At 43.2% G+C, this 20,857-nt stretch overlaps 1 protein-coding gene across 4 annotated transcripts in view; it reads right to left on the minus strand.

Moving 5' to 3' along the window:
- LYPD6 (LY6/PLAUR domain containing 6) overlaps positions 1-16,697 on the minus strand; it is a 39,574-nt gene extending 22,877 nt beyond the window's left edge. The window contains exon 1 of one of the 4 annotated variants that reach the window (XM_074828495.1): positions 16,582-16,697. The gene's annotated coding sequence lies outside the window, so the exon portion shown is untranslated. Of the gene's footprint in view, positions 1-10,483; positions 10,561-12,154; positions 12,278-16,035; positions 16,492-16,581 lie in introns of those variants that run through there. The other 3 variants (XM_074828493.1, XM_074828492.1, XM_074828494.1) reach the window with 3 other exon arrangements.
- Positions 16,698-20,857: the final 4,160 nt, after the last annotated feature.

Raw genomic sequence — 20,857 nt, forward strand, 5'->3', positions numbered from 1 at the left:
ATAACGGATACATGAATAAAGCTACCTAAAAAAGGGCTGAGAGGAAAGGGGCAGGAAGAGCACCAAGGACCTTACAAGGAGACTCGGTGGGCTCGATCCCGAGAGTCATGGGACCACCACCCGGTGCCCATCGTAACAGGTAAACCCTGGTTCTGGTAATAAAAACAGAGCAAACCAAAAATCAGGAGAGTGAAGCACGCTAAAGCCAGAGCCTGGGAGCCAGGGATGTACACTGCCTGAGATCAGCAGAGAAAGGGAAGAGATTGGATTGTCCAGGATGAAGAGAAAAAACACATTTGTTGAACACTTTTACCACATCTCTCTACGTTTCACCCCCCAGGAAAATGAGGCAAACGCAGAAGCTAGCAGGCCTGCTCTCCTGCCTCTGGCCCCGCTCGCACAGAGGCCCACCTGTACGAACAGGTACGGGTCTTGCTTGACTTGCTTCACTGGGGTAAACTGGAACATGCCCCTCCATAGATCATTTTGCAGCTTGTCACACAGGGACAGTATGTATTGCTGGGCAACTTTACCAATCTCCGGTACACAAATTAAAACATAACCCCTACCTGTTATTAGTTAAGCTTTAAACTTCAAAAAATAATTTCTCCCTCCATCCTGGAACATCTCTACAATGTGGGAGTTGTCACCCCTTCGGTCTTGTGCCTCTGATGAGCCTAGCCTGGGGCAGGCTCCCATGCGGGGTGGTCAGGCAGCCTCTGCGGGGTTCTGACATCCTCATTCCCACTTTGTCTTCAGCTGTAACCAGCCCCCCAGCCTGATGTCTCGTGCATTTGCTCTAACACCATTGTTAACGCCTTCCACCCACCACCTTTCCATGCACTGTCATCTCTGCCACCCTCCACTTCATTTGGTTGGGATGCTTTAATATCATTAGTTCACAGGATGGAAAATATTACAGATGACATTAAATAATGTATTTGATAACAGTAACTGGGAGCTCAGGCAGACCTCCTCCTGCTCCATCAAACCTCTCACCTCCCAGAGATCAAGCTTCACTGCAGACTCCTCTGTTCCCTCGTTTATTTCTTCATCTGCTGTGCCTGTTGCTAGATCCAAATGCCTCATCATCTTGGCATTAGAAAGTCCACTTTCCCAAGGTACAGAGTGTTTATGGAGTATCATCAGTAATTCCAGTGTCTGCCAGCTAAGAGATGTTATCTCCAGCATAGCTGAAGAATACCTCAAAATCATGCTTCAACTCATCTGCCTTAAACACTCACATACAGAACATGCTAAAAGCAGATGCAGTTTTCAAAATGTGTCCCGTCCCCCGTCCCCCCCCGACTTAACCAGTTGCTTAATTTTCACACATGAATCATCTGGCATTCCACAGGCCACGATATATAGCTTTCAATATGTCACCGCTGACATTTTCACTGCTGGAAGACCATGATTTACTGGTTTTCATTAGACCTGATCTCCACAATCAGTGCTACCCCCAACTCGTTGAGGGATCCACGTCTGATCAATGAAATGTTGATCTGACTTTAAAATACACTACTCTTCATCTACTAATTTCTCTAAAATTGACCTTTTCTGACAATTACTTCCAATGCTAACAGTAAGCACATACCACTATAAATAATGAGCCCAAGAGGACATCTCTTCCTCCAGCCTTGGGAGAAAACAGGCTTCTACAAAAGACACTCCACAATCATAGCCACAACACTGCTGTATTTTTACCACAACAAATACAAAGGAATACTTAAGATGAAATAAAACCATTTTCTTTAAAACATTTGAACTGAAACTTTGCACAGGTTTGCTTTCCAATTTAAGCACTAGGCCAATATCATTATATTTCATATTCTCTCCTAGCAAAGACCTCCCTAACCACCTCCAAAAGGCTGAAGATCCTTTGGGTTAACAAAGCATTGCCCATGGCTCAGCATAGCCAGGACTGCTGTGCAAGATATGGAGCTGACAGCACAACCAGGCCAGCAAACGTGGACCACACCATTATTAGAAAGAAAAGAAAAAACAACCAACCCAGACAATAAGTCCAGCTCTAGTAAGAACTTCTTATCTGAAAGATGTTACAGATTATTGAAAAGCTGGAAAAAAAGAAGTTTACTCCCTGAAGCGAACAGAAAGGCTAACTAGCAAATGGGCTGAAAAGGAAAAAAATCTTACTGGTCCGAAGGATAGATGAGAACATGTCTGATGAGAGGAATTCCAAATTGCTTTGTATGGCACTATTTCAGTTAATTTCTCTTTTATATGTAACTGAGACCTCATAAGAAAATTAAATCAGGCCAAGGTTCTTACAGGGAATGATGGCCTTTCCCAGAATATTACAGATAAAACACAGATTATTCAACAACATCTATCATCATCCCCACCATACTCACCAAGAGACACACATTTTGGCACTGAAAGACTAATTTAATTTCCATACTGTCTGATTATGTCACCAGTCACTGGCTGTAAAACCATCTTTGTGCTTAAATCCATGTTGGGTTCTAACTAAAGAAAAATGGCACTTCTTTTTTTAAGTAAAACATGCACTAGCTGTAAATATCTCAAAGTACCAATGCAAGAAAGACATTAAAAGAAGAACTATAAAAAATGAGACTATATTATGGAGCAAGCCAGCATTATAAATAGCAAGATTATCTGATAAAATGCCACACTGGGAAGTATAATGGCAACCTATTATACCCAGAGAAGAGCCCCCAGTTTCTGCAGCACTACAGGGAAATTACAGCACTGGGGACCCTTCTGCAAGCTCTGGGCCCTGACCATTCCCACCCAATTCATGACAAAGTCAACTCTGGTGATACTCAAAAATGAAGGCCTGGCGTTAGCACGTGCTAGCCTGTCATTGCTGGTGACAATGATTATCTGTTATAACCCTGGGCAGGGGCCACAGGAGCAAGGAGAAACAGTGCCCAGGCAGGGAGGCTCACCATCGGCTGCCCATTCACCCCAACATCTGCCACCTCCAAACAGACCAGAGAACCTTCCCCTTCAGTAACTTCAATCTTTTCATACCATTTTTGAAGAGTCATCCCACTCCTGCTCCCCTTTCCTATTTTTTTTCCTTCTTTTTTTCCTATGAAAAGCAGTTCATTATCCACAATTCCTTGAGGGGTAGATCCCATTTCCAGTAATTATTCTCCCTAAAGTACCATCAGTGGGGTTAAGAGTTCTGGACTAAAAAAAAAGACATACTGCTTATCTAGAGATGTAAATAAAGCAGTCTCTCATGTGTTTCTACACTTTCAACAAACAGTCAGCACCTGTGCAGTAAATAAACTCCCTTTAAGCTTATGTGAAGCATATTGTCTAAGATATATACATATATCTGTACTGTTATGTCAACAGACAACTTTTCCTGTGGATTCTGCTTTCTACACAGGGGCTACACCTACGCCCCACGGGTGAAGTGGGCCAAGAGAAGGCCAAGAAGGGATGACAACCCACCAAGCACCCCCAGTCAGGAGCGTGTGGCCCTCCTTCAACCCAGCATCATGCCCGGCCATCGCCTGAGAGAGCCACGGGCGCAAACGGCGGCCAAGACTGCACCATGCAAGGATGTTCACGGCCTGGGCACTCGTGTGCACACACAGCTCCTGCTCCAGCCCAGCATTTGCACACAGGGATCACTGGCAGCAGTACACAAGCTAAAAAACGTGTGGTTATCTCAGTGATGACACCCTCAACACTCCTCTCGGTGGAAGTCTGAAGCGTTTGCTTCTCTATTTAAGCATAAAGCCTCGCTAACTCCAAAAATGTGAAGAAACCATAAATTCTCAGGAGAAGGCACTTCACCTGCTCTGTTTTCCTCCGGTATTCTGGCCCTCAGTGCAATGGCATTTGGGGCAGCAGAAAACCTTCCCTTGAACTCAAATACCAGCTCCACAGGGCCACTGTGGCTCTGCAGGGCGAGCCGAGCATCCTCCCGCAAAGCCTGAGCGAAGGCGGGTGCCAGCCCAGCCCTGCTCCCGCAGAGAGCTGTGGCACCCACCCGGACCCAGCACTTCCTCCACCCACACCACCTTTACACATAAGCTCCTAATTACAGCCGCAGCTCTGAGCGCCACAATTATGAACACGCAATAAAAATAGTTTGCTCACACCCCACTCATCCAAGCACTGGAGCCAAAGCAGTGCCGTCGGGTCTGGCACCGAGAAATCATCACACTCTCACCCACCAGCAGCCAGGTCCCTTGTCTGCAGCCTACAAAACCCCACACAATACAACAAGTGCTTTTAAAAATATACCTTTCTGCAGAGAAGAGACAGGTAACCGAAGAAATCTAGGCCTGCCGAGATGCGTCAGGATAAGGCATGCAGTAACCAAGCCTCCCGAACCAGGGGAACAGTATCTCTCTGAACTCCTTATAAAGTTATACAGCAGCGTGAGAAGCATCAGGAATTAATTAGAAAACAGGTTTCCACGTCTGATCAGGTGTCTGCTCTTTCTGCTACAGCTTTGTTTACAAGGAAGACGGGCACCAGACCTGACTCCTCGAGAACAAGCTGACACCTATTGCTCTATGTACACTCCTGCAGAGGAGGAAAAAAAAATAAAATAAAAAAAGCATTGCTCAGGATAAAAATGTTAGAGAAGTAAAGAAAAAAAAATACTGGATAAAAGTTTGTAGAGCTTGCTCTTATATTTACTCTCTGTGCACATCCATGCTTCCCCCTCATGCTATAAAATTAACAGGAAAGCTGAAAAGGTCTCACCCCTCCAACAGTGATTTGTTTCTTCCAGGGTTACCCACTATAAACCCTAAAACTTTGCACATCGAAGCCGTGAGAATTATTCACCTGAGAAAGCAAAGTAATTGGCAGTTTAAGTTTTTGCTTTATATTCTTTCAGCTAAAAAAAAAAAAAAAAAAATCAGCTTTACACTAGAAACAAAGTAGCTACAACTCCTGCAAGCTAAACTGCCATCTGTTCTTATCTGCCAGGGTAGATTTTTTTTTTTTTTTTTTTTTTTTTTTTTGCATAAGTGGAAACACGTGCAGTCTTCACAATGACCATTCTGCCATAAATCGGCAGACCCAGGCCAAAGCGGAGGCACCACGCCGGTGAATTTTCAGCCCTGACAGCAGCAGCGGGGGATGGAGCAGGCCCCCATCCCCAGAGCACAAACTCCGTAACTCCATCCCCTGCGCTTGTTTATGCTCTGGTATCCAGGTCATTGCAACAGTTCAGAAAATTTTATCTAAAATTTTATCTGTCTTCTCAAAGCAGAAGAGAAGAAATTAAAAAATGCACCATACAACCTTCTCTTGTTATGACAGACTTGCAGAGATATTTCAGTTTTTGATTTATTCTCAGGGGGGTTGGTTTCTATGAAGCTCCAGCCATGCTGCTGTGCCAGAGATATGATGTCATGTAACTAAATTTCTGATTCCCTGCCAGTTTGAGCAGTAACATTAAACGAAGCCAAAATTAGCTTCCTGTGCTAAACTGGAAACAAAAGAACACTTTTACAACGCTACCCTCAGGGTTAATAGAAATACATATGTCCGACTCAAGGCACAGTTACCATCTTATCACACTATCAGCTTCTACAGGCACAGAACAAAAATACAATGTGGGCTCTTACATAATGTGACTATATTTAAGTCAGTGCAGACAGACGGGGAGAGACTTCAAACCAGTGGCCGGCAGCAAGTCACCAGCTCAGATCTGCCCACCACAGGACGGTCCTGCCCAGCTGCTCATTCCCCAAACGTGGAGCACGGGGTAGAAGACGTAATCTCAAACCCTGATGGGAGACAGAGGAGTTACTATTTGTTCTGAATCACGAGAAATCATTTAGATCTTAATTTAACACCACCGCCAAGCAGTCCTGATAGCTGTAGACACCCAGAAGTTATAACCAAGAGTATGATTGTGGGTCAGATTTGGAGAGAATCTGCAAAGCAGAATGCTACAACTCACACCAAGGCCAATGGCTGCTTGACTTGAACAGCATTTTACCTGCACAAACGCTCTGTTGTTGCCCAGCTGGCCCCAGGCATGGGCCACGGAGGATGCCACCCCTGAGGGACTGGTCTCTGTAGGTTTATCTCACACAGTCTGAGTTGGGCTCAGCAACAGCAGCAAACGATGGCCAAAGATCTGGTAATGTTTTCTTTAAGCAACCTTAATGTGTCGTTTTAAGTGTCAGAGGACCAAAAAAATGTCAGGAAGTGGTGTATTATACAGTCAAGTCTCATGTCTTGCAAGGTCTGTCTATGGGACATGTCTTTTCTAGTACTTCAATGGCACCTGGCTGCTCTTTCAGGCCACCCAGCAGCAACAAGGGAGCTGCTGCGTGCACAATCATGCTTTGGACCCCAAGTATGTCCCATGTTCAATGAATCTGACAAGATGAACCTGAACCCCAGGAGATGGGGCAACCAACTGACAAAATACAGATACTTACACCTCCTGGAGGTACAAGGAGACTTAGTGCCCCACTGGAGGCCACAGTTACAGCCTCACTCCTCATCAATGAACCAATTTTAATGGAACTGTTGTGTGACACAGTGCCCTGAGAAATACCACACAGATCTGCAGGTATTTTGGATTTGAAAAGAACAAGCAGATATTAAAGTCTTACTTGAAACACTTGAGAATAATGCAAAAAATCCAACAAATGAATGGTGCTCAGACAGATCTAGTTAAGACTGCTAACTGGTGGTCCAGCCCTGCCAGATGCTGTTGACAGTTGCTGAAAGCACATATAATCAAGACAAATCACCTTGAAAATAATCCTCCCTCAAGAAAGCTTATGATATCCAACAAATGTAAACCGTTTTCAGACACCCACAGAAAGAGGAAGATTGTACATATCTTGGAAAAGCAATTATATATAGTATGGGTGCTGATCAGAGAGAAAAACGGAGCGAAGACAAAGGCTGGCATCAACAAACACAGGACCAAACAGGACAAAACTCAACCAAATGGCTTGAAAGTGCTCTCTGTTCCTGAAGATGCTGGATACAAGCTAGCAGGCAGGTCTGGGATTAGCCTCAGAAACGTGAGCATCCACTGCCAAATCCATCAAACTGTCACTGGACCACAAATGCCAGAGTGAATTTGGAGATACAGCGCACATCATTTTTCCATCATCCGAAGCTGTCTTAGAGCTCATGAAATGCAAGAGTCTTTCCTGCCTACAAAGCAAGCTACATTTTACTGAAAGTTCCTATATTTTTAAAAAATTCTGCAGACAATGTGTGCGTGAAAGACATCACCAGAACTTGCCCTGTTGGGTGACAGCAACCGCTCACTTCTCTCCTTGATTCAGTAACAGTCTACAGTTAATCAGTAAGATGTGCTGTTGCCCACAGAAGCTCTGTGTAGCTTCCACAGCTCTATAAACAGAGGTACCAGCACATTTGTACAAAGACCTTTTTCCTTTCACAAAAGCAACACAGAAGTGTCACTGCAAGACTTGAAAACCCCTTCCCGTAACACGTCCTGTGAATGGATACCAGATACAACCCGCTAAACACACAATGGTCTTGAATCAGAACCAGAGTCAGAATTATCACAGCAATAAGCGTCTCTGTAACAAAGCAGTCATTATAATGTTGATCCTATTTTTTAGAACCTCAATATAAAATTCATTCATTGTGGTATCATGGACAGAGCCTCTCATGTTTATTTTGACTGTCAAGCCAGACAAACATCCCCACAGCATAAGAATTAAAAGAGGAAAAGAGTGATGAGTGTACTGTGCTACACACCTCGCATGGCAATAATTTGGTGCACAGTCCAAAGCACTAACACCTGTACTAATCACCTTGAGCTCATTAATTTACCAAGCTTTGGCCCAACTCTAGCGGCTGGCAGATGATCAAGCTCTTAGTTGATGTGATTCAAACTAATCCACTAAAAGACATTTAAGAGCCGGCTAGGAAAGAAATATTTTTCTATTATTAGAAGTGCTAAAAAGTTTTAATAACATCAGCCTCTCAAGGTGAGGGAAACACCCCCCAGCTCCACATGGGAGGATTTCCCACCTCAAATCCCACCACCAGCCAATACACTCATGGAGTCACCCAACGGTTACCTACCACTCCCGTACCCTTTCACTGGAGACGGGCTAAAAAGCAATCTGATGCAGCCTATTGCTTCTCTCTCTCTTTTTCATCCTTCTCTTGATCATGTCTTCAGCATGATTTCCCAGGGAAAGGAGGGTTTTGCCATCATACGGGACCGTGTTTCACTATGTGCCTTTCCATTCCCTCCCCCATCCAAAGCATCGCTCAGACCCATCGGTGGCATTCGGCCAGGCTGGACATGAAGGTAGAGGCTGAGAAATTAGTGTACACACACTGGGAACATCCTCCAAGTGCCTCAGTTAAGGAAACACTGCAGCTTGCATTAGTTACATCATTAAACACAAAAACCCACAATCCAAGCCCCACCCCCCCAACAAAAAAACCCAAACCACAACAATCAAACACAGCAGAGAACGAAAGAGAGAAAACTTTTAGATGGCCTGATCACGGAAAAAAATGAATTACAAACCACAAACCAACGTAAGACACAAAGCTGTAAGAAAACAGGCTTTATCAGACATGGGGCTCACAGTCTACTTGGAGCAAGGCACATCGCTGGCTGGTTTGCTGTCAAACTGGGTCACACTCAGAGATTTTTATTTCATCAGTTCTAGAACAACAATCCAAATAATTGGTTGTCTGAACACCAAACCAAATAATACCAAATGTTATTCCCAGATAAAATATTTTAGCGTACATAAAATTCTACCTTTGTTAAGCAGGTAAATATTCACTGGTTTAACAATGCTCTTGGCTGCCTCCACTGAAATTTGCTCAATAAAGCAGTGCCACAGAAAAACACTCATGAGAACAAAAACCAATGAGAAAGTCTTCTTCCTTTTTGCCACTTGAATATCAGATCTAGAACCAAGGTATACCGGGGTAGAATCTGTTTAAAACCTCTTTTATCTGAATATCAGATCTAGAACCAAGGTATACCAAGGTAGAAGCTGTTTAAAACCTCTTTTATCTGGGAAAAAGAAAAAAAATTATGATATAAATTTTAAAAACACTTTAAAACCCCCCAAACCCTCTGTACTCTATTATATGTTAAAGTAGTGTACAGTTTGGTATATGCAAGCTAAACTCTTGTTGAAAACAACTTAATAGCAATGAAACTTTCATACTTACATAACAGCTTGCCTGATGCTGATAAAACAACTTTAAAATCTTTTCAATCCTTGAAGACCAACTAACAAATATACATTTTTTATATATATATACACAAAAACACATACATGTAAGCATGCATACACATATATAAGCATGCAGACACAGTTCTCATTCAGCAGAGACAGGAGGACAAACAAGGAGGACAAGGACTCTTAGTCTTTTCTTGTGCTGGGGGGAACCAATAAAGTTTTCACTCCCCCAAACTACTACTTGTTGACTCCCTTGGATGCTCTGGAGCACCACAATTATTAAACCAAATTAACTTGTTTAGAAGCTGAATTAAACCTACCCAAACTCACGGCCGTTATCGCAATGTCATGGAGTCTGAGTTCAACATTTACAGTTGGCTCCGAAAGATGTATCCGTACCCTACGCGCACCCGCTCCTCCAGCGCCGCGCGACACTGTGACCGAAGACGCTGGCCACCGCCCTCGCCAGCCCCTCTGATCTCGCTGACGGCTGGAAGCTCCTTAAGAGAATGAACACATCTCAAGAGATATTAACTCTTAATATCTGCAGACTGGCATCTGCTTCCTCGGCAGTTTAGCCCCAAATGTTTGTCTGGGTAGAGCGCTCTAAAACCAGTTGGGATTTCTAATGAAATCCAGGCCTGTACTGGTTTAGCTTTAGACTCTTGTTATATTAACACAAGAATCCCAGGCAAACAAACTCCCTTGGCTAAATATTTAAGGCCAGAAAAGTCTGAGAATGCTTTTGATCATTAGCATCCACAAAACCAAAGACCTCAATAGATGTAGTAAAAATAAAATATATAAAACTAACTTAAACACCATTAAATATTGAAACATACGCAATACCACAATAACAGTATTAGCCAAACTGGTCATGAAAGCCCACTAGTGCTCATGTCAAAACCATCTTTATCTGAAGGTTTGCCTTGTTTATGAAAATACAAATAATCTATTTTATTTCATGTATTTAGACCTACAGAAGTGCCATAAAACTTATATGGGGACACTCAAGCAAATATCATGAGATGGGTATTTATACAACATCTATGAATCAAGTCTAAATCAACCACATGTACACATCGGAACTATCAAACCAATTATCCTAAACACGCTTTACCGATCAACTCAAACCAGGTGAGCACTGCTGTGACTTAGGGAAGCATTTCCAAACCAAACACGTTTCATCCCTGACAACGTGCCTGAGAAACAGAGCTAAACATATCACACCATATCAGTGGCCACCCAATCAGATATGGTTTCTGCTTACTGTGTTTAAATAAAGCGCATGCACTCACCGGAAAGGAGACCGCCAGGTGAAAAGGTTCAAGTTTATTTGGGATGCTGAAATTAAACTGCTGCTCCTTGGGATTTTGGTGGGTGGAAGCTCATGGGACTGTATGACTTAAGCAACAGATGCACAGAGAGAAATCTTAAGATGTTAAAATTTTATCAAGGACTTCCATTATTCTGGAGACAAGAGCTATTGTTTCCACTCACATCAGCACTATTTTGGGAAACTGGTCATACACACAGTTGCCTAAATTAGTTTGTACTCAATTATTCAAAACTAACATCTGAAAAGTAACCTAACTGAATCTACTTCATTTACTTCAAAAATCACCTACATCAGTATGAAACAACAAACAAATGAAAATCTGCACAAGAAAGCTTGGAGCTGGCAAACAGAAATCCAGTGGTTTAACTGAAGAATATTTTGGTTTGATTGTCCTTCACCTTCCTACCAACCTTATTTTCAGGTGACTGAAATCTTTATGGCATACCCGTACCTTATCTTCCAAAGCACAACTGTAGACGCATTATTTACTTAAAAAAACCTTATCCTATGGCCGATTAAACTGCAGAAATGAGCTTGTCAGGCCCCTCCCTCCACCACCCAGACAAAAAACCCTATTGATTTTCATAACAGTAACATGAATATCGTGGCATAAAAGGACAAGCTGCAATCACCCCAACTGTGCGCTTCAGTACGAGTGCTGGAAAACAGCGTGGACTCACACTGCAAAGTTATTTCATCTGAAAATCTCTGCATGAATAAAGAAATGATAACAGTGAAAGGGAACGGGGACTGGAGTTAGAAATTTCCAACTATACGGGGGGGATTAAAAAAAAAAAACAACCAACACTAATACAGCAGCAGTTCATGCAAGTTCCTGTGAAAAGCTATTTTTTTTAGGAACTTTTTTTTAATTGCCCTTGGGCACTTAATAGCCATATCTAATAAGGTCAAAATTAGGGAAGGTCATGAATATGCAGCTTTCAGCATTTCTGAATATAAAATACCAGGAAAATATCCTGTTTGTGTGACTTCCAGTTTCCCAGAATCATTTCATTCACTGCACTATAAACTGATTTTCTAAACCCCAATAATTTGGTCTGTTAATCTGTTTACATGCTCTTCTTTTGCACAGCAAATCCCTTAGTATAGAAACACCCTTGTCAATACAAACCCCAGTAATTTTTGTAACCTGTCTAATGCTGGAATATTTACATTAACATTTTGCCAGCCAAATACCTTCAGTATACAAAGGAATCATCCGACAGCTCGTCAGTCAACTACCTACAGGTCATAATTCGTCTGTACAACAGCTAATGAGATGAGAGAAGATACACGCAAAAGCAGTAGGTTGACTGATACAAAGTAATTGCAGGCAGAATTTGATGACAGTAATTTATGTAATTCTATTAAAGGAAAGGCAATTGTATAGGAAGAGAACGAAAGGTCAGATAAAACCCTCTGAATTTAAATAGTATGCACAAGAAATTTTATATACTATATGAACACGTAAAAGAAAAAAGGATACAGTAAAACTTTTAATTATAATTGACTCTACTCCTCCCACCCCTTCCTATCACGCTTAGCAGTTTATACAGCATATTTAGCTGTTTATAAAGCCAGGCAAGGCAGCAAGGCGAGCCCCCGCAACAGCTTACTCCAAAATACACACCGATGGACGAGCACACAGGATACTTTATGTCCTCATCCTAAGTACATCCCAATATTTAACTTGAAGGTTTCCACGAAGAATTTTCTGTGCATCGCAGCAAAGTGAAGTCCTGGCACGAGGCGCAGCTCCTGCTGTGCGCATCTGCAGTGTCCCTTTGGAGAGAGACCCGAGTCTTAACGCCCCGCCTTGGCATCGCTGTGAGCCAAATAAATAGCAATATTGTGGATTCAGACCCAATCACACCCTGCAGCACTAAAGAAGGGTCTGAACTGGGGCTCACGTAGGCGCAAAGCTGGGCAATGTACAAATGGTGGCGCCATTTATAGAGAACTTTTCCCTTTTTTAACATGTGCCAAGTGATAAACTGTGATTTTATCTGGTATACAAATGTCAAAAGTATTTAAGAAGTTAACAATGATATATGGTCCTGCCTACACATATGCACCTCTCCCGTGAAAGCCCCAATTTCAACAGGAGCTTTATAAAAACTGTATCAGAGACAATAAAATACCATGTATGCACAACAGACAAAATACTGGCGCTTATGAAAAACGATGATTATTGCTGCAAACACATGGCGACTGAGGGCTAAGAACTACACTCCTCTTCGAGTAGGTCACACCACATAATGAAGAACACAGTAAATTCACCAGGGAAAAATGGGCATCTAAGGTCTGCTACAGCTATAATACTTGGCAACAAGGAAAACTATGAAGAATTAGTCACTTTATAAGAGAAAAAAGGCTGAACAACAAGCAGGCAGTCTTATTGTTCAGAGTAACCTGTCCTCCCCAACAAAATCATGGAATCCAAAATAATTTTTTAAAAAAAGGTGAAATAAACATGGGATATATTTGTACTCATGTCCTTCCTCACCAATTATATCACAAGAAGGTATTGTCTAATGTCAAAAAACATTCAGAGCGCCGAAGAAGTACCAGCAATTCTACCTTACCCCCTACTTTGTGCTACTCTCACTGAGTAAATATCTTCTTACAAAAGGAAGATACCCATCAGCAATCGAGACACACCATGTTTTTACCCAGGGACCACGTCAGCCGCCCTAGGATTAAAATAAGAGTTTGTTTTCAAGGTAAATGAGTTCATTTTAACTTAATACATCTTATTGAGCTTTATTGAACCAAACCATCAGGCTCACCAATCCATACTTCAATCTCTCCTGCAGCGCTCGCCACCGCCCGAGCTCGCCTGTTGTACCACTTGACCCCCGCGCGTTGTCCTGCCTATTCCATCACGTCAGTTTGACAGACGCTACGTGCAATGTGGGGGCCAGGAAAAGGAGGGGGGGTTATAGGTTACTGTGGTCTGGTTTATACATGACTAAATAGCATCTTGAAAGATGTACAGCAATTATTTCAGTGCTCCTTAAACCGCTATACTTGCCCATCAATCCAGTTTCTAATGGCAGTGGGAAGCCGGGACAAATCAAGAGATTCAGACTTGGATTTCCAATGGAAAACCCCAGCCCTGCTCACGAGCAAAAACTGAAAAAATAATTTATTCTGTTTCCAAACTACATTGTAACTTACACTTCACCCTTTACACCAGAGAGTCGGAGGAAATCAGACTCAAGATCAGACACGCAAACGCCAGATAATTAAACAAGCAGATCACTGATGCATAAATAAATTTTGAGATTTGCAGCGAACAAGTCTTCTACTGTAATACAACCAGGATAACTTTTCAAATGTTTTTATGTCAGTACTGGCCTAAAAAAAATCCAGTGGAAACTGTAAGGGTCAGATTCCCTCCCTGCTGGCACCTCCCAGGGTTGTATGGCAAGCAGCAGGGTTAGACCCAAGGACCAGCCTGATTAAAAGCCTGTCCTCGGTGTTTGCATAACTAATCAGTTGAGCGTTAGGAATCGTTTTAGCTGAGCAGTACTAATGAGCTAAATCACTATTATTATTGCAGTGATCACCCACCCATAAGCGCCTCACCAATGATTTATTTTTACTTTGATCCACAGCAAAGCAAACATGGATCTAGTGGAGAAACCTCGCCCCGGTACCTCTCTACCAATGCATGAGGCCTGCAAGCCCACCGCTTACTAAAGCAGAAATATTTATATTTTTCATTTCAGCTATCCTTCCTTAAGGGTTTGTTACACAGCGGACAGTCATTACATTTCCTCGCCAAGCGCACAGGTCTGAAATCCTCGCGGCTCCGCAGCCGTGAAGCCGGAGCGGGACGTGGGAGCCAGTCTGACCTCCCAACAGCACTGTCCAGCAGCAGCCCTGAGTTCTGATGCATTGAGACAGTCGTATCTCCTTGCAAAACGGGGTTTCCACAGCAATAAAAGCAACAAAAATTCAACAGAGATCATTCTAAAGGTATGTTAATGGCCACACTGGGGATCTCCACCCAGTTCACACTGCGATCTTTTGCTATTTACCACTAATTTCCACAGAACAAGCTCTCGGAGGCAACATAATTTTATTTTTTGAGAGAGAATACATATATTGTGCCAGTTCTGCCCACTAGAAGTTCACAATCCATGATAACCACCAGCCCTGTGCTCTGGTGTGGCCTTACAACGAATCTCAAACAGACTGAAAAACTGCAGCCCTTTTGCACAGGCTGGGCTTCTGCTGCTATAAAAATCAACAAATATACACCTAACAACGTGCCATATTAAACACAACAGATACTCCTGCGGGTAGCCTCACAGCTTGGGCAGGCTTTCATACCTGGCAATATCCATTACCAAAGAAAAGTGTCCAAAATATAAAAGAAATCCTGTGGACGTATGAAAGAATTATACAGCTTGCCTATTTTATTGGCAAGTGATGTAATTTAGTGTTTTCCAGCACACTAGCTATAGACTGTCATTATAATTAAGAAACTGCTGATATTTCCCTCCAAAGAAAGCTTATTTTAGCAGAAAAGAGCGCACGCACCGGCTACTATTGGAAACACAACCATTTCTGCCTAAGAAATTAATTTTTTACATAGTGATTTTTTTTTTTTTTTAAATAACAAGTTAGAGTGGGAAGCTCTTTTGCGTCAGTGATATGGTGTTCTTTTGCAGCCTCACAACATACAGAATTATTTCATGTGCTTTTACTTGGAAAGCAATTTGTAAAGCCCTGCTTTTTCAGAAGCAGGCTCTCAAATGAAAAATCACACCCACAGTCTCCTGCCAAATCCCAGTGATCCCACTGGGGAGCAGGGCAGGAGCAGCCAGGCTTAGAACCATGCCTTGCCCGCCCCATCACCCCCCCTTTCTGGCAAAAAGTGCCCCCCAAAAACACTCCATTTTATTAAAAAGAAGAAAAAAACCAACCAAACAACACAAAACCAAACCAAACCACAAAAAACCCCAAAGCAACACACGTCTCTGCCCAGAAGTGCTGCCTCACGGCGGGTTGAGCCCGGCTTCCCCCCGGGCGTGCTCTCATCCAAAAAAAAAATTCGATTCCCTCCCCCCCACCCCCCCGAAAAAACAAAAAAAAACCAACAAAAAAACAAAGCCAAAAAAACTGAGGCTGCGGAAAGGGAGGGTGTTTCGTGGGGAGGGGGGGCTCCACCCCAAAACGGGTGGGCAGGAGAGGCTCGACGGGACAGTGTCGTGTCTGTCCCCCCCCCAGTCCCTGCCCCGCTCGCAGCTCCGGGGTGCGGGTCTGCTCCCTTCACGGAACAACTAATCCCGATATTGAGTTTAAATAACTCGACTGAGAGTTGAAGGGACTGCAAACGCTCAGGTTTAGCTTTACCCTCCCACAGCACACGGTAGGTTTTGCTAAACGTGTCAACCGAAGTGACTTTTAGACCGAGAACACCGCTTTTTTTTTTTTCTGTAACAGAGAAAAAGGTTAGAAAGAAGAGAACATCATTTTTTAGAAAAGAGAGAGATGTACCTTTGCAGCACGTATTTTCTGGCTCGTCGATCAGGGGGTTTCCATCGCGCCCTCAGCAGAGCCGGTGGGGGGAGAGCCCGGTGTTCCCCGGAGCCCCCCGGCCGGGTGCTGCTCTCTACCGTGACCCGGCTCCCCGGGTCCGGTGGCGGGAGCCCCGGCTGCCGGCTCGGTCGCCCTCCCGGGGCATGGGACCAGCGTGCCTGTCCCTGGCTCTCCTCGGGTGGCAAGGGAAGATTAGGATCTTCGCCGGGCACGCATTGTGCTGAGCTCTAGTTTTCTTTCATGCTTCATTAAAAATTAGATGCTGGATTATTTCAAGCGTATATATAGACACAGATCAAACAACTATGTTGTTATTCTACTCTCTTACACAAGTCGTCTTTGTTTCGGGGAGAAAAAAAAATTAATCTATGGACAATAAAGCATAAATTCAAAAGCATGGGGAACGGGAAGAGGAACGGCATCCCTCCGCAGCGGAGAGCAAGCCGAGCGCCTCGCCAGCACTACTCGAATATGAAACAGAAACACTCCTGGCTGCGGGGTTACCTTATTCCCAGCAGCTTTTCTGCTCGGAGGGGCTGACGCCGCTCTTCACAAGGGTCAATAGCGAGTGATTTCTATCTGCTCCAGCTGGGAGTGTCCTTCCAGCGATGAATCACGCCGGTTTATCCCAGCATAATGTTACAGAATGCTTTACTCAAGCAAAACTCCACATAGGAGGCTGTGGGTTTTCATCTCTTGCCAATTTCAAGTGGGTTTTGTTATCATTAAAAGAACATAATTACGTATATCTCACTATATTCAAGCCTGTTTCTCAACAGACCGAGCATAAATACCTACACATATTTAGAGAAGCATGACATCACATTTTAGCTCAGTTAAGTGGCTTTTAGATAACAAGGAATGCCCCGTCCCTGAGAATGCAAAGATTAGATAAAATATTGAAGAAAAGCTGTGACTTCCAGCCTTTTGTTTGCCCATACTAGTGTAAAGTTGAACACCACAACTTAATTCCTTTCGGTACATTAATTAGTCATGCAGAAAGTATTCAAAACAGACTAAGCAACAATTCATCAAAAAAGCATTAGTATTAAATCAGCATTGGCTGCCAGTTGAAAGCTGCTAATAAAGCCAGGAATGTTCTTTGCTGATGGGAGAAGCTACACAACCTGTCCCCCGCTCCCAGCACACAAATCAGGGGCAGGGGCTCTGCTGGGAGCCCGGCACGGCATCACCGGTCTTTCCTGCTCCACACTGCTCCCATTTCCTCTGAAATGTTTATGGGAATATCATCTGCAAAATATAGGCTCGCTCAAACAGTTCTCCGGCACGGCCAAAGATATTTTTGTCCTCTGGGTTTTGAGTGCTGCCACGTGTACGCTCCCACGTATAAATTCATTTTTTAAGAGTCGCTCTGTTGATGTAACCATTGTTCACTGTATGGAAAGGTTACAAAGTCAGACCCAGCTCTTGAATTAATTGCTTATTATTTACCTACACAGCATCTTGGAGAGGTCCATCTTTTCTTCTGAGGGTTACCATAGTATAAATACTAATTTTATAGAGTCCCTAGAGTTTTGCAGGAAAAGTACTGTGTGATAGAGCACTGACTCAGGGTCAAGGGCAGACCTTAGACCACTGTATCCCCCAAGTCAGATGAAGGCTGAAGGAGGATGTGAAGAAGTGGTAGAGTCACCATCCCTGGATGTGTTTAAGGGTCGTTTAGATGAGATGTTGGGGGATATGGTGTAGGGGAGAACTTTGTAGAGTCGGGCTGAGGGTTGGACTCGATGATCCCAAGGGTCTTTTCCAACCTGAATGGTTCTGTGAAGTGACTGGGAAAGAGGGAAATGGTCTAGCAGAACAGGCAATGAATACAGACATTCAGAAAAGCCTTGAAGGGACTGAGGACTAAGCGTTTGTGTGGGCAGGGCAAGATCCCCTTCCTTGCCATGCTGCAGGACCAGAGCTGCCAGGCATTTCTGGACGATGAGCTGCTCAGGCAGGTGATTTGAAAGGCAAATATGCCAGCTCTGGGTGTAAGGCCTTAGTCAGGGCTGGGCGTGGAGGCAGGGAGCTTGGTGCTGAGCAGGCAGCGCTTGGATGGAGAGGCCAGGAGCCAGAAAGCCCACACGAGGAGAAAGTTAGGGCAGCCCCAGTTAGACCAAAGAAGGGCATCTGACTGGGTTTACAAACCACATCAGGGGGTGGCTGGAAAACTGGCTGGGGCACAGCAAGTATTCAATGGTCCTCTGTGGACTGAGGTGGCAGCCAGCCTTACTCCAAAAAATCAATGGGTAGGGAAAGAAATCTCCTTTTCAGAGTAGCTAACAAGAAAACAAGGTTAAAAGAGCAGAACAGACACTGAGGCAGATACCCTGGGACCGAGTTCCTGACTCAGCTCAAAGATCATCCATCAGACTGAAAAACCCTAGCCTGATACACAGGATTTAATAATACATTAAGTAATTATTTTCATATTTATTCCCGCGAATACCATTAATAGGAACAGAGTCATCTGGCTGGAGCTTTTGGTGCTTGTGAATCATCCCAATGAATCAATTGTAACACAGACAAGACAAAAGGAGCAGCAAGGCTATGAGACAGCATTGTGAAAATGAAAAGTTTAGGACAGGCAAGAAATCACAAAACAGAATCAGGGTTATAAGGGCTGTAAGTCTCGTGAAGGTTACAAAAGCCTTGTGTTTCTGCAGGGAGATTATAAGGTCAAAATGACTAATTGAAAAGGGTTTTATAGGAATCAATTTATTCCAACTTCCTGCATCAGTATCCGTAGAAGGTGTATCTACGTGACTGTATGTGCACATATAGACTTATTTCAAACACCCTGGAAACTTTGTATACAAAACCATTGTTAAAATAATCCATAAAATTATGTAAGTTATGAAATAAATTGTAAAGCATTTTAAGAGTGCCATACGGACTTGAGGGTTAAATAAATAATTGACGTTAACCACAAAAAAAGCTAAGTAATTTCTTATAAAAGACATTTATTTCTTCTCTGAAGGAGGATTGCTCACTACAGCCAAGCATTGCACGCATCCCTTTGCTGAGAGTTTGAGCACTGACATGTGATATTTAAGGCAGGTTCATGAGCAGCAGTTAAGCACAATGGTCCAAGTAAGTGCTAGGGCGTCTCATGCTAAGTTAGACCCAGGAATCCTGAAGCATCAAAGGCCAGTTATTAATAGCCATTATTAATTCATTAATTTAAAAGATTACATGGAAGAATTAACAATCGTAGACAAAACTGGCTCGCAACATTAGTTCTGTTGATAGCAAATCCTGCGTTTGTTCTTATGGTGAATGAATGGGTGACATCTGTTCCTTCAGAAATGGGTGGGGGGGTTTGGGGGCCTTAAGTGCTGCGACTCTGCCTTTGTGCACTATGTAAAAATAGATTTAAATTTTCACATATCTTCAGACACTTCCTAATTGGCCAGGCAGGAAAACATGTTACTATTTAACAGTATCTTCAGTGCAGCCCTTGGTCTCTGTGCCAACATTCAATGCTTTTTATTCATCCCCTTGCCTGTGATGGTTTATGAATGATCACTTCATAGCTGGGGAGCATGAAAGCCGTTTCTTTAGCTGCACATAACTTACACAAGCAGCAGTGTGCATCTGCAGCTCTTAGCGCTGCTAGATCGGATTCCTCAAATTCCCCATAAACACTGGGAAAATAGATAAGCTGGGACTATTATCGTTTCATTCTCTGTGTCTGTCATGACCTAGTCTAGTTTAGGCACAAGGCTGAACTTCTTTGTATCTGTGTCTCAGAACAGTAACTCTCCTATTAAGTGTATGTTATTACTACTATTTATAGTTCTCCACTACTAGCATCAGATATAACACATCTGCTTAAATTAAATCTTGCTATATCCTTTTTTAAAAGCCTGCCAAGTTTTAATCACCTCTATATCTTTACTGAAGCTTTGCCAAGAGCACCCAGCATTTGGTGTTTCGGAAAGAACAGCTCAGTTACTGCAGTGGCAGATAGCCCCCCAGAAGGCCAGCTGCCTATTTTCTATAGCCTCCTAGATTTAGACCCAAGATTTTGGAAGACCAACCGTGAGCAAATCATTAGCCTTTGGGCTTGGTGGAATTAGGGCTGGACGTCCATGATCAGGCTCTACAAAAGCCAGGGCACGATTGAGATGCTTGCACACTTCACACCTCTGAGCAGCCCTTCCAGCCCACCTTCTCCTGGCTCTTCACCATCTGGGGCAAAAAATTATAAAGAGATGGTGAAACTTGACAGTGCTTCCAGGTATTCCAAGTCTAGATACACTATAATCATAATTTTGCTTGTTTCTGGGAGCTGAACCTCCACATCTTCAGAGATATAGGAGAGGGTCTTGACACAAAGGGGTTGTCCAAATTATAACCTTCCAGCTGTCTTCTGCTTCCTACAAACCTCAGAGAACCAAGGTGCTTGTGTGCTGACCCCAGAAAGCACTGCTCAAAAACCAGCAGTCTCAGCAAGAAAAAGTTCAAAATCAGTGACAAGGATATTAAAGTTTATATCAAAGGGCACGATTGAAAGTAATTGTCTTATTTAGTAGAAGATTCAAGGACAATACCTTGGAGACATGTTCCAAGCTATTGGTGTTTTTTAGTCATATTACAAATGTAAGGATTCGGTTCCTGCATGCCCAAACAGTCCTTAGCTTCATGTGGAATTAGTGACATAATTAACAACATTTAATAATATTCAACAGATACTCAGAGCCAGAAGACTGAATGAGCAGTCTAAGTGGGTGCCTTTCTATGATATCAGCCACACTGAATTTTCCAGTCC

Source organism: Strix aluco, chromosome 6 (genome assembly GCF_031877795.1).
Source record: "Strix aluco isolate bStrAlu1 chromosome 6, bStrAlu1.hap1, whole genome shotgun sequence".
In the NCBI taxonomy this organism is placed as follows: Eukaryota; Metazoa; Chordata; class Aves; order Strigiformes; family Strigidae; genus Strix; species Strix aluco.